A 15,270-nucleotide genomic window follows, 5' to 3' on the forward strand; every position below is an offset into this window, starting at 1 on the left:
GGTTTTGGTGATGTGAACCTTTACTGATGCTTACCGAGCCTCAGACACAGTCACGTCCTTCCTGTGTGTTCCCCAGCAACCTTACGAGGGAGGTACAAAAATTATGCACATTTCACCTGTGCAATGCTGAGTCCCGTTGTCACTGGTCACTCTTGTCCCAGGCCAGCACACGCTAGGAGGCTGAGCTGTGGTTTGAACGCCAGCATCCACATACCGAGCCGTCTGCGCTTCTGCTGGGCCGAGGGCTGGCACAGTCACCGAAGATTTCACCAACCCAACGCTCACCGAGTCTCCACTCTGGGGCAGCCACTATCCCAGGAGACAGGGTGACAGCGACAGTCAGAACAGATGCTGCAGGCTGTCAGCAGTCTTACAACCAGCAGCCACCGACAGACCCAGCAGGCATTTCTCCAGCCTTTGTCACACGCCAGGCAGCGCGCAAAGGAGTTTACTGACGACTGGCGCCTGCGAGACCCAGGGCCGCGCCACACACAGAGCCTGGGGACCGGGACCTCGTGCTGCACGCCAGGAACGGACACTTTGTCACTTTTCAATTGAAAGCAAAAACGCAGGCCAAGACTCACCTCAGAATCATCTCATCCAAAATCACCGTCTGATGCGTGGAGTCCTGTCCTGCGAGAGCTGAATGGCTCACCACGTGCAGGGGCTCTGTTTGGAAATCGGCCACCTGGAAATGAAGAGGAAAACAGTGTCAGAAAGAAGAGATTTTATGTGTGCTAGGTGCATCGCGTTTACTTAATCGCAACGTTCAGATTACAGAAGAGATGCCACAGTCAGGGTGTCCGTCAGCTTCTGCTGGGGCGGGACACCCTTCCGTGGCAGAAAAGCCACGTGTGTCACACCAGACGTCAAACGCCACTCGCGCTGCCCGTGTAGTTTCAGCAGTGATGAGGGAGAGCCTTGGCTTGTCAAGTTCTTGATTTTCATCATAGTTCTCCAGCAAAAAAAAAAGCTTTTAAGCTTAAAATGTCACAATACGGCAATATTTATTTATACCAACTTTTATTCCGAAAATAGTTTTGTAAGTGAAATGTCGTAATTTTAAAGATTTAGTGAGTAAATCCAGATTGTCTTTTTTCCTAAAGCTCCACAAATCTTCACCAGAGACCGTCTTTTCAGAATGCACGTGGAATTCTTTCTCATTCTAAACAGCCATGAATCACGTCAGAACCCTGGAATGAACCTGTTTTCACTGAACTTCACAATTTCTAAGAAAAAAACCCTGTTTTGATAAATGGGTCCTGGAGCAGTGAGGTTTGACCACGATAAGGAAAACAGTACGTTCCTACATTAAAAATGACTAGAAATCACACGGGCATAGACATTAAAAGCTGGGAATGCGGGAATATCGTGCGTATGATTCGTTTTGCACTGAACGATGGTCTCCTAGTTAAAGTTCAGTACAGCATAGACGCTTACATACTTTAAATAAGAAAAAGTATCACAGGGTCGTTGCTTTATTCTGCTCACAGATTCTGAGCTTCCCTCAAGGGTAAACACTACAGGTTGTCCTCCGAGCATACACGGCACATTTCCAGCAATACGTGGTCTCTCTGCTAAGGCAGCAGAGTCACCTTTCAAAGGGGCTACTCCTCCTATGAAAAGGAAAAGAAAGTGTTTCTGACAGTTACCCCTCTGCCTTGGAAATGAACCTATTAAGTACACTCTACGTGTAAACGTGTGTCCCCCCCACCCCCCGCCAGACACAGAAACCTCACAATTGCTCTAGGTATCCAAGGAGTTAAGCCAGGGGTAAGTGTGCTGCCTGACTTCAGAGCTGCCTCTGGGAGGAAACACCACACTTCACCGAGAAGGACCCTGCCTGTCGGCAGAATCTACAAAGAAAAGGGAGTTAGCTTTGCCCGGGCCCCGCGGGCGTCCCCCCAGGCTGCGGGCGTCCCCCCAGGCTGCGGGCTGCGTGCCAGGCTGGGCAGGTCCGAGAGCCCCGGGGCGGCTGGGGCCCCGGCTCAGGGGGGCGGCAGGGCTGGAGCCCAGAGCAGCCCCCAGGGCGCGGCCGGCCTCCTTACAACTGAAGCTGCAGGCGCCCCACAAAGTCCGGAGGTATCTAGGAAAACGTCGGGAGGCCTGTTCCCTACCCAGCGTCTACCAGGGAAACGTGCTGGGAAGAAAATCAGAGCAGGAAGCCATCGTCGACCTCACCTTCTTTGGGAAGAAAGAATACACGTTATAAGACGCTTACAGGAAAGACAGGAAGGCTTTGGTGCTGGGACTCTGAAGTCAGTGGCAGTTACCTCTAGAAGGGCGGAGGGACTGGAAAAAAAAAAAGCCAGACCGGAGCCAGGCCTGCAGACACGGGGGCACCCGACGCTCCGTGAGGGACTCCCAGCGGCCGCAGGCGCCCGAGCCCTGGCAGTGCCTGGCGCACCTGGAACGTCCTCTGTGCGTTTCTGTCTGCAGCTGACCTCAGAGTTACACAAAGTTTCTGGACCCATGAGGTCTGAAATGCCGTAGAGAAGATACATTTTATTGCCAGTTTAATTTATTTTATTTTTCTTTTCTCTTGTTTTTGGGGTTTTTCTTTTCTTTAATTGAAGCATAGTCAGTTAACAGTGTTGGGTCGGTCTCTGGTGCACAGCATCCTGTCAAATGCGATTGGTCTGAAATCCCCACATGGACCATGCACGCGGTGGACACATCTCCACGCAGATTACCGCTAAGTGTACGTCTATGAGAATGAAAACGTAGGGTGAAGACTTCGGGTGGGTAAAGGGGTATTTGGATTTTTAAACATAATCTTGCCAAAGTCCATTCTCTGTCCCAATGTAGGTTGGTAACAACTCCCCAAACACAATCGCCTCGAATGGGGATGGCGTTGCAAACAGGCACTTTTGTTTCGGGAGAAGCCCACCCCGGTACAGGCAGCCCCGCGCGTCTCATTTTTGGAGCCGTCCAGTCATGTTATACACGGTTGACGTCTGTGTCCTGTGATTTTCATAAAGACTTTTTTGCACTTATGTTAGTGATATTTATCTATAACTTTCCTTTGCTCCAATACCTTTGTCTGCTTTTAGTATCAAAGTGATGCTGACCTCGTGCACTGCGTTGGGAAATATCCCCAAACTTTCAGTTTTTGGAAGAATTGTCTGTGACTGCTATTATTTATTTCTTAAGTGCTCAGTAGAATTTGCCAGTAAAGACACCTGGGCCTGGACCTTTCTTTGCGGCTACATTAGTAAACCCAGTGGGATCCAGCTTCTCGGTGTCTTGGGAGCCAGGTTTGCCAGGTTGTCGCTTCCAAGGAACTGACGATCGCGTCTGCGTTCGTAACTGCTGGTCGTGAGCTGCTCGTAAGCTCCCCTTATTCCTCTGTTAGTATCTGCACAATCTACAGTGACGTCACCTGTCCCGTTTCTGATGTTTGTAATTTGCGTAAGTGCTTTGGTTTTCCCATCAGTCTGAAGAGGTGATCGGCAATGTCACTGTCATTAAATCCAAAACAGCTCCTACCCCCCCACCCCCTGATTTTCCCCTCCTTTTTCCAGGGACTGCTTGGTATGCCATTTAGTTTCCAAGTATTTGGGGATTTTCCTGATATTTTTCTGTGATTGGCCTTTAAATTATTTTCACTGTGGGCAAAGAACACAGTGCGTATGACTTGGATCCTTTTGCTTTGGGGGTTGTGTTTCATGGCCCAGAATACAGGCCATCTTGGTCAGTGTCCCACCTGGCCTCTGAGCCGTCCGCCCGCTGCCCCGTGAGTTATGAGGTGTCCTGCGCTGGCTGCTGGGAGCAGGAGCCGCTCCCAGCTGACGCTGGCCCCAGCGCCTCTGCCCATGCCTTTTGGGCGGGTCCTTCCCCAGCGCTCGGTGTTTTCCTGGCTTCACGCGGTGACTCACACTCAGCTGAAGACTCTCCGGCCGGCTGCGCCCTCTCTGTGAAGTCCGACTGCCTGGCTCTGCCTGGACCCACAGCATCCCTTCCTCTCTCAGAGAGACCACCCTACTCGCCCCGGTGCCCCTCCCTTGGGCGGCCAACGTGCTTGACAGAGAGAAGGTGCATTCTCACATCTGCTTCCTCATCCAAAGTGTGGCACCACTTTGCTCAGGAAGAAGGACATCTGGCCTCACAGAGATGTACCATGTCTTTGGAAAACGCAGGATTATTGTAACAGTTTTCCCAGATTATTGTAGCATTTTTTTCACCGACACTACACCCAAGCATCACAAATGCTAATGTCTCAAATTTAATTACAGCAATGAATCAATCATCACACTGATGAAATCCTTTGGTTGCATCACAATCCATTGGTCTGAGTATCACTTGGACTCGATCGTTTATCGATGCAAGATTTTGTTACGTCACGCCTCCCTCATTTGGAGAACCCCACCTCGGAGTCACACTGGTTTGTGTAAATGTCGCAACATCTCATCAAACAATACAAAATCTCACCATTGCTATTTTCACTGCAAACTGCATCCTGCATTCTTTAAAACCAGGGAAGCCTTCAGGCTCGCGGTGGCTGATGACAAGCCTTTAAGAATTCTGATTTTAACTCGAGACTTTCAAGTTTATCAGGGGCAGCGAATACTCCCCATGGTTTTCTTTAAAGTAACAGACTCGGTTCTTTTTGGAGGAAATTTTTGGCCAAAACCCAGGTCTGCGAGGCTGAAGTTTGCCAGTGATCTTTCAGAAACCGCCGTGCTGATGGCAGCCGAAAGAACTCTGAGGGCTTTGCACAGGGCACCCGCCCGCCCCGAGCAGGAAGGGCACGTACCACGCATCTCAACACGCGAAGTGTCGAACAGGCGTGCTCAGGGCCGACGTTCCACACAGCTATGTAACACGTGCCAGAACACGGGTACTTCCACCGGCGACACCGTCCGGTGGACCCAGCGTTCCTCTAGCTGCTGGCAGGTGACTCTGCCCACCCGGGCCGCCTAAGGTCTTGCCCAGGTACCTGCCAAGGTGCTGACCCTTCTTCTCATCTCTCACTCAAAAGTCAGCATGGTTAAAAAGGCACACAGCATTTTAGTTTTCTTATGAAAATAGTCTTGACCTCATGAACTTTGTTCTGAAAAATTCATAGAAAATTTCAAGAGCCCACACTCAGAAATGCCACTTGGAGCCTCACTAGCTTAGGAACCGAAACACGACTACACCCAGAGCAAGTAACTGACTCAATTCCTTTTTTTTTCTTTTCATAATTCTTTGGCGGGGGGTAATTACGTTTTTGTTTATTTATTTGAGGGGTAATCAGGTTTATTCAGGTTTATTTATTTAATTTCTAAAATTAATTAATTTTCCTCTTTTTAATCTAGTTTATTTCACTCAGTGTAATTATTTTATTCTTACTTTTGGCCGAAGGGCAGTGCGTTTACGCTACTTTCATGCGTACAGCAAAGTGACTCAGTTACACACGTACACACATGTGTGTTTTCAGACTCTTTTCCACTATAGTTCATTACAAGAAACTGAGTGTGATTCCCTGCGCTGTACAGAAGGGCCCTGTTGTTTATGTATTTTATATACAGCACTGTGTACTGAGGACGGGGGACTGAACCCAGGACCGTGTGCGTGCCAAGCACGTGCTCCGCCAGCGAGCTGCGCCCCCCCACCCCCAGTCCCTCCTGAGTTAGAGCTGCCCACTCTCTCCCCGGCTCCGTCCCAAATGCCTTTCCAGTCTGATGTCTAGAGTTTGGAAGACTGATGGAGGTGGGGGGTGGGTAGTGAAGGAGATAAATCTGATTTTTCTCGGCAGCCAAGTCTTACCTCTGCCACTTTTCCTGATTAGCTTTCGTGTCCTGCGTTCCATTAGGTCAGAGTCGTGACAGCTAAAGCATCGCTGCTGTCAGAGTTAGCGACTTCACGGCCAGAAGCAGCTAAGCTGAGGCCCAGGCACAGTGTGCTTTCTCTTCATCTCGAGGCAGAAGAAAGGGGGGAAAAGTCTAAACAAAAGACTAGGAGGCCCAAAGTCGCGGCTGAATTTTAACATTCAGACATATCATCTTGCCAGAAATTTAACTTCCAGCCGCTGACTCCTGCCAGGCCTCAAATTCTTCCCTATTGTGTCACTCACATGTCTGGGGGGGGTGGGGGGAGGGAGGCAGGGGTATCTTCTAATCAGGAAAATATGTATTTACTTTGAAATTACTGTGTGATAGCTATTGTCCACAGTAAGTTCAAGTGAGAGCGCACAGTGGCAGGCGCGCACTCTTTATTTCAGAGGAGACATAAGAGAGATCCTTTGAAGGCGGACCTTTCACGGCTGTTTTTTCGGAGCGGCCCCCTTGGTCTACGACCTGCTGGAAACCTGGCCAGCCCATCCCAGGACTCGCTGTGCGAGGCCACGGAGCCTGGCTGTTCAGCACATTCCGGACGCTCTGGGTTTGACCGAGAAGAGGAACCTGGGGCCGACTCACAGACCGGCTCAGCACGAGGGCACGTGCGCGGCTTCATCGCCATCACCGAGTTTTTGTTTAATGGTCATTATTTTGGGTTAAGATACTGGTGTTCCATGATATGTCACACTGCCCGTCACTTGGGAGCGATCAGGGATTACCAGAGTGGCAGTGTTCTCACCCGAGAGGAGCGTTTCAGCCAGTCACTGGGGACAATCGTGAAATGGGGAGAGAAGACAGCAGAGGGCAAGAGGACGCCGCGTGGGAAACCCGCACTCCCCCGTCCTCAGGGGCGGTCGGCGCAGTAACTTCCGGCGCAGTGTCCGCAGCAACGCTGCGGGTCAGTCCCCGACCAGCAAAGGCTTGTTAGCTTCTGATTTGAAGCTACAAACCACTATGGAGAAACCACTACATATGGTACACCTCTATTTAAAAAAAAAAACTGCCCATGCCCATTTAATAGAGCTACAAAATAATGGTTTTTTACAGAGAAAGTTCTGCTTTCCTTAAAAATTATATACAAGTTTGTTAAGAGCTAGAAGCCTGCAGAAAACAAGTGATTGTGACAACTTGTATGGATTGTACCTTAAAGACCCAGCACATCTTCCCAAATGTATCCCCTCCCACCCCCTTTCTGAGGTTGGCAAATGTTAGCCACTGTATATAAACACAGAGTGAAAAAACAGGTTTCTTCTGTACAGCACAGGGAACTATCTCCAATATGCTGTAGTAACCTTTAATGGAAAAGAAGATGAAAATGAATATACGTATGTACATGCATGACTGGGACACCGGGCTGCACACCAGACATGGACACACCAGAAGTTGACACACTTCAATTAAAAATAAACATCCAACACATGTCAAGATGCACATCTTTGTATCTTGAAGACACAGCCTAAAATGGGAAAATCTAAATGGAAGGAAAAACCCGCCAGGCTTAACATCCCTCATGCCAGCCTTCTGCCTCGGTTCTCTCCAGCTCAGGGGAATTAAGACAAAGAGACACCCCAAGGGAAGAGAGGCAATGCGACAACTCCCGGACTGTTATTAACAGTATAACACACGGGTGTTTTTCCTAGATCCTCCCAGAACCAGCCTTAGCACACTGAGAAACCGGCTGAAGTCTGGGAACGGACGTGAGTGCACAGTGAAGGGAAAGCAAAGAAAGGAAGCAGACGAGGTGGAGGAGGAGACACGGTGCCGAGACATGAAACTGCATTCTTACTTTTTAAGTTGTGTCACCGTACAGTTATATGTGGAGAGATACTCCTGAGACTCCTAGTCCTGCTGGAAGCCTGGTGGTCTGGACAACGAAGGTCCTGGTTGGCTGCCCTGCCAACAGCGCCAGGTGTCCCTAGTCACCCACCTCTGCCGAGGAAGAAGCAGCTAGACGGGTCCCGGCGAGCAAACGTCACAACCACGCAGGAAACGCAGCTCCCGCCATCCCCAGGCCGGCCTCCGCGGGCGAGGGGTGACATGGCGCGCGAGGAAGGGCGCTACACTGGCTGTCTTTCTTCTCCTGATGCCGCTGTGTCTGCTGCACAGAGCGTGAAGCAGGGCCGTCTGTGTCGTGATGGAAGGGTGCCTTTGTCCTGTCTGGAGGCTGCCCAGTAGTTTTTGAACGACCCTCTCATATCAGAAGAATGTCTTACCTCGAAGTCCCAGATCCCCAGGGTATAACCAGAAACTGCTGCCCCCCTTGCAGGTCTGGGCTTCACTCTGGGCAAGACCCTCAGTCTCCTGGGTCAGCTCTGCGTGCAGATGTGAGTCCTGCATGTGAAAGGCAGTCAGCACATGGGCCTCGGTGTCAGGAAGACCTGCGGACAAAGGTTAAATGCAGTCACTTACAGGAAGTCCATCACCGCTTCCTCTGCTGGTTGCCCGGCCTGGAGCAGGCACTGCCTACATGCAGCTATCAAGAGCAGCTTCTCAACCAAAAGTAGAGTTACTGTGTGGTCTAGCAATCCCACTCCTGGGCACACAGCTGGAGAAAACTCCAACTGAGAAGGACACCTGCACCCCAATGTTCACAGCAGCACTATTTACAATAGACAAGACGTGGAGACAGCCTAAATGTCCATCGACAGATGACTGGATAAAGAAGCTGTGGTATATTTATATAAGGGAATACTAGTCAGCCATAAAAAAGAATGAAATAATGCTGTTTGCAGCAACATAGATGGACCTGGAGATTATCACACTAAGTGAAATAAATCAGATGGAGAAAGACAGACACTACAAGATGTCACTTACATGTATGTGGAGTCGAAAAAAATGAGACAAATGAACTTACTCACAAATCAGAAAGAGACTCAGAGACACAGAAAACAAACTTACAGCCACCATAGAGGAAAGAGGGGAGGGATAAATGTGGAATTTGGGATTGGCAGATACACACTGCTGTATATGAAACAGATGAACAACAGGGTCCTCCCGTACAGCACAGGGCGCTCTGTTCAGTGGCTCACAGTAGCCTGTAATGAGAAAGAGTATGAAAAGGGATGTGTGTGTGTGTGGATGACTGAGGCACGACGCTGTGCACCAGAAACGGACACACGTGTAGAATGACTGCACTTCAACAGAAAAATAAGAAAAAGGAAAAGAACAGCATTTACAATCTGGCAATAACAACATTAAAACTACGAACTAATGCGAATGCTTTCTGTGGGGGCACATGTGCTTGTGAAAGCAGGAAGCCACCTCTGTGTGTAAAAGAACCAGGAAAGCTGTGACCGGAGTGTACGGGGAAGTGCCGGGACCTCGGGGCGGCGGGGGAGGGGGTGCAGAAGCAGCTCGACCTGTAATCAGGGGACCTGTAATGCCGGGTCTTGTATCAGAATAACTGGCTTCATATATCACCAGCTGAGTAAGTCATTAATAATTCAAAAGGACAACTTTGGCTTCAAGTTTTATGTACGCATATCTGAAAACACGGAATGATTCTGATGTGCTGAACGCTACTCTGTAGAGCCTTCTCCCTTCTGCCTTTCACACCTTTTTTCCCCTCATACTTTCAAAGTCACCAGGCACTTCCAAATGCACCGTCTCCTTTCTTACTCCCAATCTGTAAAGCAGGGTGGGGAGTGAGCCACAGGGCAACTGTGCTAATGCCAGAGGCTCATGATTGGCAGCATCCAAATTAGAACTGAGGTCCTCTGAAGTCACTTTTGCTTTTCACGTCTGTGGTGGATAAACTTACCACACCCCCCTTCAATCTTCTGTCCTGGGTCCATGACAAAGCCCGTCTCACCTGGGCCATTAACACTTGGTTAATCCCAGTGTCACACAATGCGCGTGTTGCACACAACAGGCGTGAACCAGCTTTCACCCACCACCGTCAGCCTCGCCAGGCTGGGGCAGATCCAGGTGTGCCCTGGGCTCTGTGCCGTGGGGAGGACCGAGGGCCCCGGCCAGACATCTCGCTGGTACAACGGGCACTTAGACCAGCTCATCCCGCCATCACCAAGCAGGATGGTCCAGTCCAAGGGAAATCTCTTCCACATTAACATGTGAACTGGTAGAAACTGTTTCCCAAGTCCACGGAACAAGCAGTGGGCTTTCCAGACACCCCCGCGTGCTCCCCGCAGTCTACAAGCAGATACACGTTGCTGGGGCAGATCTCACCAGACTCCTGCAGTCTGTCGTGCATAACTTTAGAACACAGCAACTGTACTCCCCACCCTCTCCAAGATGATAGCCCCACAGCATTGCCCGAAACAGCGGGCTTTTCCCAGGAAGAAGCGGTAAGAGCCAAGGCGGTGGGCAGCCTGAAAGCGCTTAAGAGCGGAGAGCGAAGCCAAGAGCTCTTTGGCATCTTTGTGCTGGTTTACAGCCTCTCAAAGGAACAGAGGACAGACGTCTGGGAACGGCTGGGCCTCGGGAGGGTCGGGGGGGTGACCTCTTCTCCCAGCTGAATGCGGTGTTGGCAGAAGCTGAACGGCGCAGTGAAAGACAGCGAGCTACGAAAGCCATGGCTAATAACACAAGTGATTCTATTTTTAAAAAATGTATCATGAGAATCTCTTATAAAAGTTGACTCAGTACATGAAAGAAAACTGAGAACACCCTCGGAAATTTTTCAAGATAAGTCATCCTCATAAGGTAGGGACCAGCGTGGAGAGCGTGCTGTCTGTGCTGGGCGAAGAGGTGGATCCAGGGACACTGCTCCCTTTGACCCAAGTGCTCGCGGGAAGGACTTCGCCCAATTCATCCATCTATTGGTTCAGAGGGAAAGAAAACCTTGAAAGTTGTCACAGAACCAAATGAAATCTCTGTACGTAGATCAGTTGTTCTCGCTGAAGAACTCCTTTGTAAAACCCGTCTCATCAAATACATGCCTGTGAAGAAAGCGAGCGTTAAAATTATCCACACCGTGTTTTCTCCTTTTCTTCCCACAAAAGTCTACTGTTTTTATCAGTTGGTCGCCTGCCATCTTCTAAGGAGAACGCACACCATGGTTCACAGCCTGCGAACTTGACTTCAAATCACAGTGATATCAGGGACGAAGGCAGGTCATCACAGGCTTAGTAGGACACACGCTGAAAGGATAGTAAAGGATACGGTGACTGTGCTCATGAACGTGACGATTTAGATGAAATGGACCAGTTCCTTAAGACACACGAACCACCGGATCTCACACAGATTGAGATCGAGTGTCTGAGGAAGCCTGTAACCATCCAAGACATCGAATCGATGATTAATTACCTGCCACGAGACAGAGCTCTGCTGGTTTCACTGGTGACCTCCACGACGTGGTGGAGGAAGAAACGACACGAATTCTCTAGATTCTCTTTGAGAAAACAGAACCAGAAGGAACACTTCTTAACTAATGCTTGGAGGTCAGCAGCACCCCAGGACCAAGGCCAGATGCAGACATTACAAGAAGGGAAACTGAAGTGTAGCATTTTCCGTGAACATAGACGCAAAAGGTCTTCAACAACATATTAGCAGTTCGAGTCATCATTGTCCAAAACTGGAAATGACCGGGGTGTCATTCAGTAGGTGACGGATGAACAAACTGACACACCTTACAACTGCTTATTATTCAACAGTTGAAAGAAACGAGCTATCAAGCCAGAGGAAGACACGAGGGAAACGTAAACGCATATTGCAAAGCGAAAGAAGCCAACGGAAGAAAAAAGGACAAAAGAGGCAGTATGAAGAGGCAGTTCTCCAAAGAAGACACACGAACAGCTGGTAAGTGCATGTAACGACAGGCAACACCTTTAGGCAGCAGGAAAAAGCAATTTAAAACCACGGAATACCGCTTCACAGCCGCCAGGATGACTGTAATAAAAAAGAGCGCCAGTGACAGGGTCGGAGGGGAGAAACCCGGACCTTCGTCATCGCCACTGGGAACATAAGGTGATGCCGTCTCTCGGGAGCCCAGCTGGACCAGCCCTCAAAACGGTCCTTGTGGTTTTCACCTGATCCAGCGACCCCACTTCTAGACACACACCCAACAGAAGTGGAGACACACGTCTGCACGGAAACCTGTGCACGGATGTCCGTGTCAGCATTATTTGTAACAGCAAAAACGTCATCCCCAAACGTTCAACTGCTGAACGCAGACACAAGGCGCTGTATATTCTCAGGATGCCGTGCTGTTTGGCAAGAAAAAGAAGTGAAATGCTGACACTCACTGCAACTTGGGTGAACCTGGAAAACATTATGCTCAGTGAGGGAAGCCAGTCACAAAGCATCATATGTTGTATGTTTCCATTCGCAGTAAACGTCCAGCATGAACACATCTGCAGACACTGTGCACGGATTAGCGACTGCCTGGCGTTAGACGGCTGGAGGGACGGGTCTGCAGTTTTGTTCTGGAATGATGAGAACACTCTAAAATTAGCTGTGATGGTTATATCACTGTGTTAATGTATTAAAAACTATTGAATTGTAGGCTTACTTAGATGGATTGTATGTGCGTTACACTTCAATAGAAGTGTTAAAAAATTCACCGTAAATATTTTCATAAAATTGTGCACAGAGAAGGATTTTTCTTACACGACAGAAAAACCAGAACGATTATGAGTGGTAGATTCGGCTACATAAATAGTTTTAAATTCTTTTACACAAAATATACCACGAAGTTAAAGGAAAAAGATGGAAAGTACTGAAAATATACATGCCCAATAAAAGTTTATTATCCTTAACAAACAATTTCTATAATTGCAGCAATAAAAGAAACAGGTCAATGGAAAATGTGCAATGAGAAGCTATTGACAAAAAAAAAATCAGCTGGGCAATAAGAATGCAAAAATCAGTCCTATTTTTCTATAGTCAAAGAAATAGAAAAAATAATAAACTTATTTCCCTATCACTTTGGCAAAGATTTGTAAAGTTTGATAATACCCAATCATGGAAAAAAATGGGGAAAAGGAGAAATAAAATGGTCTGAACGACACAGAGAGCAACTTAGAGACAGAAGTCAAATTCTAAATTACCAGAAATTTCACTTGCTGTATTCTAACTGAACCAACGAAATGAACAAACTACACAAAAGAAACTGACTGCAGCACTGCCTACAAAGGTGAAACTTCATACCAGATAGAAATCTGTGAAAAGCGGTTGTTTTTTCCAGTGTTGTGTATTTATACCCTAGAGTGATGTGGATTCTGCATAAAGACATCTCGGGTATACTATTCAGCGAAAGAGTGGTTCACAAAATGTTACACACGGACTCACACCACTTATGGGGAAATACAATACATGGATGGACAGGAAAAAAACTTGAGTCAACATACCTCAAACTACAGACAGTGATCATCTGAGAACGTGGAATTAGCTGATTATTTTTTTACTTTCTCCTTATGTATTTCTAAGTAATTTCCATTTTGAAAAACAGACCAATATCCTAGAATAGCCTATAATGAAAAAAAATTAAAAGTTTTATATATGTGTGTGTGTGTGTGTGTGTGTATATACACACACACACACACACATACACCTTTGGAGATATTGCTGTGTCTTTCAAACTTGTCTGAAGGAGAAAAGGAGTTACTTGGGATTTATGTGTAACAAAAGTAGGGGTGTGCAGAGTTGGTGGAAAGAATGTTGGAATCAGGAGAGGGTAGAGCTCAGTGGTAGAGCACGTGCTTAGCATGCACGAGGTCCTGGGTTCAATCCCCCATACCTCCATTAAAAAAATAAACTAAAATAAAATAAATCTAATTGCCACCCCCAAAAATGAATAAGTAAGTTAAAAAAAAGAGAATTGAAATCATAAAACTAAAAGTCCGTATATAAAACAGGGTCCTGGGTTCCTTAGAGCAAAATCTACAGCGGCACGGTGGTTGAAGTCCCCTTGGTCCGCATCCTTCGGGTCTGCAGCAGCCTGGGCCGTGCCTGTGGCATCCGGCGGGAGCATCCTTTCTAGGGCTCCCCCAGAGGCATTGCCTGAAACTCATGCAGGATGGAGGGCTGCCAATGTCCCTGCAGGAGCCACGGAGGAGTGGATACACCTCAAATCGCCAAGACTGTCCGTGGGAGCCAGCATTCCCATCTGGGGGCCGTCTGCAGAAGCACACACACACCATCATTGTTAACTTTCTAAAAAAATGCCCAGTTTCAGTGCTGAGTGACCTGGTTGAACTGCGTGTGTGTGTGTGTGTGTGTCCACAAATGCAAGGCTGCTTTTTACTCTGAAATGTCTCACCCTGAGGATCACTCTCCTTCGCCCATGCCGGACATCGCAAACCCGCATTTCTCAGAAAGGCTGCTTCTCCGTGTGAGCGGAGGAGGGGGCTCGTCCTCTCCGAGAGTTGGTCATCAGAGTCTCCCAGGGACACACACCTCGGAAAAAGCACATCCAACTGTATGCAATTTTATACTGGGAAAAGTTCGTAAAGCCTACTGCCATAAAGCCAATGGCAGCAAATAAAAGTTAACAACAGGTTTTGAGAAGAACATTCCAGTAGGGTCAGCCCGTTTGACTGTCGTGATGCCACCTGCCTGGCTGACAGTATCTCCCGACCGCAAGCCTGGTCGGCCAGTTCCTTGAGGACGGGGCTCACAGGAAAATAAGACTTTCCACGTAAGTTGGAAGCAGCAACTGTAGAACGATTTGGATGGACATACATGACCAGTAAAGGAGTTAAACTGAATCCAGAAGGCAATAGAAGAACTAAGGTCCCGTGGACTCTAACGTTGTAATAACTGAACATCCCCATACTGGGCAATTATCAACATGCTTCTAAAAAAAAATTCATGGGTCAAACAGAAAACCTCAAGGGAAGTTAGAAAATATGTGAAGTGAGTAAAATGGAAACACAGGCCATCAAACTCGTGCGCTGCAGCTGCGACAGCGCCTGGAGGGGACTCTAGAGCATTCAGTGCTCATATTAGTCAAGAAGGAAGACTTCACATCAACATTTTAAATTCCACATCAAGAATCAGACAAAATAAACACAAAAGAAGCAGAAAAAAAAGAATAAGGTCAATAAGAAGAGAAATAAATGAAACAAAAACAGAAAAAAAGAGAGAAGATTCATGAAGATTCATTCAAGCTGATCCCTGAAAAGATGAATAAGAGCGACGAACCTCTTGCCAGCGACGAGGAAAAGGGACGACACAGACTTCCAGTGTCCAGAGCGACGAGGACACATCAGCGCACACTCACAGACGTTATAAGAGAAACGGGAGAACCCTAATGACCGCTCCACACACACGGATTTGACAACGTAGGAGAAACGAGCCAGTTCCTTGACAGTAGGGGCATCACACAGGGACAAAGTGAAGCTCATCCGAGACGAAACAGGTAAGCTCAGAAGTCCTGTTTCTACTGAAGAAATCACATGTGCAGGCAAAAGTCTCACTAAAAAGGAAACTCCATGCAGAAACTATTTCAAGAATACAGCTAAACATTTAAAGAAGTAATAACACCAAT

The 15,270-nt window shown here is 47.9% G+C and overlaps 1 long non-coding RNA gene across 1 annotated transcript in view; it reads right to left on the reverse strand.

The window, feature by feature from the left end:
* LOC116285323 (uncharacterized) overlaps nt 1-15,270 on the reverse strand; it is a 177,629-nt gene that overhangs the window by 3,699 nt on the left and 158,660 nt on the right. Inside the window, exons 4-5 of the long non-coding RNA XR_012063941.1 lie at nt 8,036-8,200; nt 585-688 (exon numbers count right to left, since the gene is read on the reverse strand). This is a non-coding gene — a long non-coding RNA (uncharacterized lncRNA). The remainder of the gene's footprint in view (nt 1-584; nt 689-8,035; nt 8,201-15,270) is intronic.

The sequence above is a fragment of the Vicugna pacos genome, chromosome 24 (assembly GCF_048564905.1).
Source record: "Vicugna pacos chromosome 24, VicPac4, whole genome shotgun sequence".
Classification (NCBI taxonomy): domain Eukaryota; kingdom Metazoa; phylum Chordata; class Mammalia; order Artiodactyla; family Camelidae; genus Vicugna; species Vicugna pacos.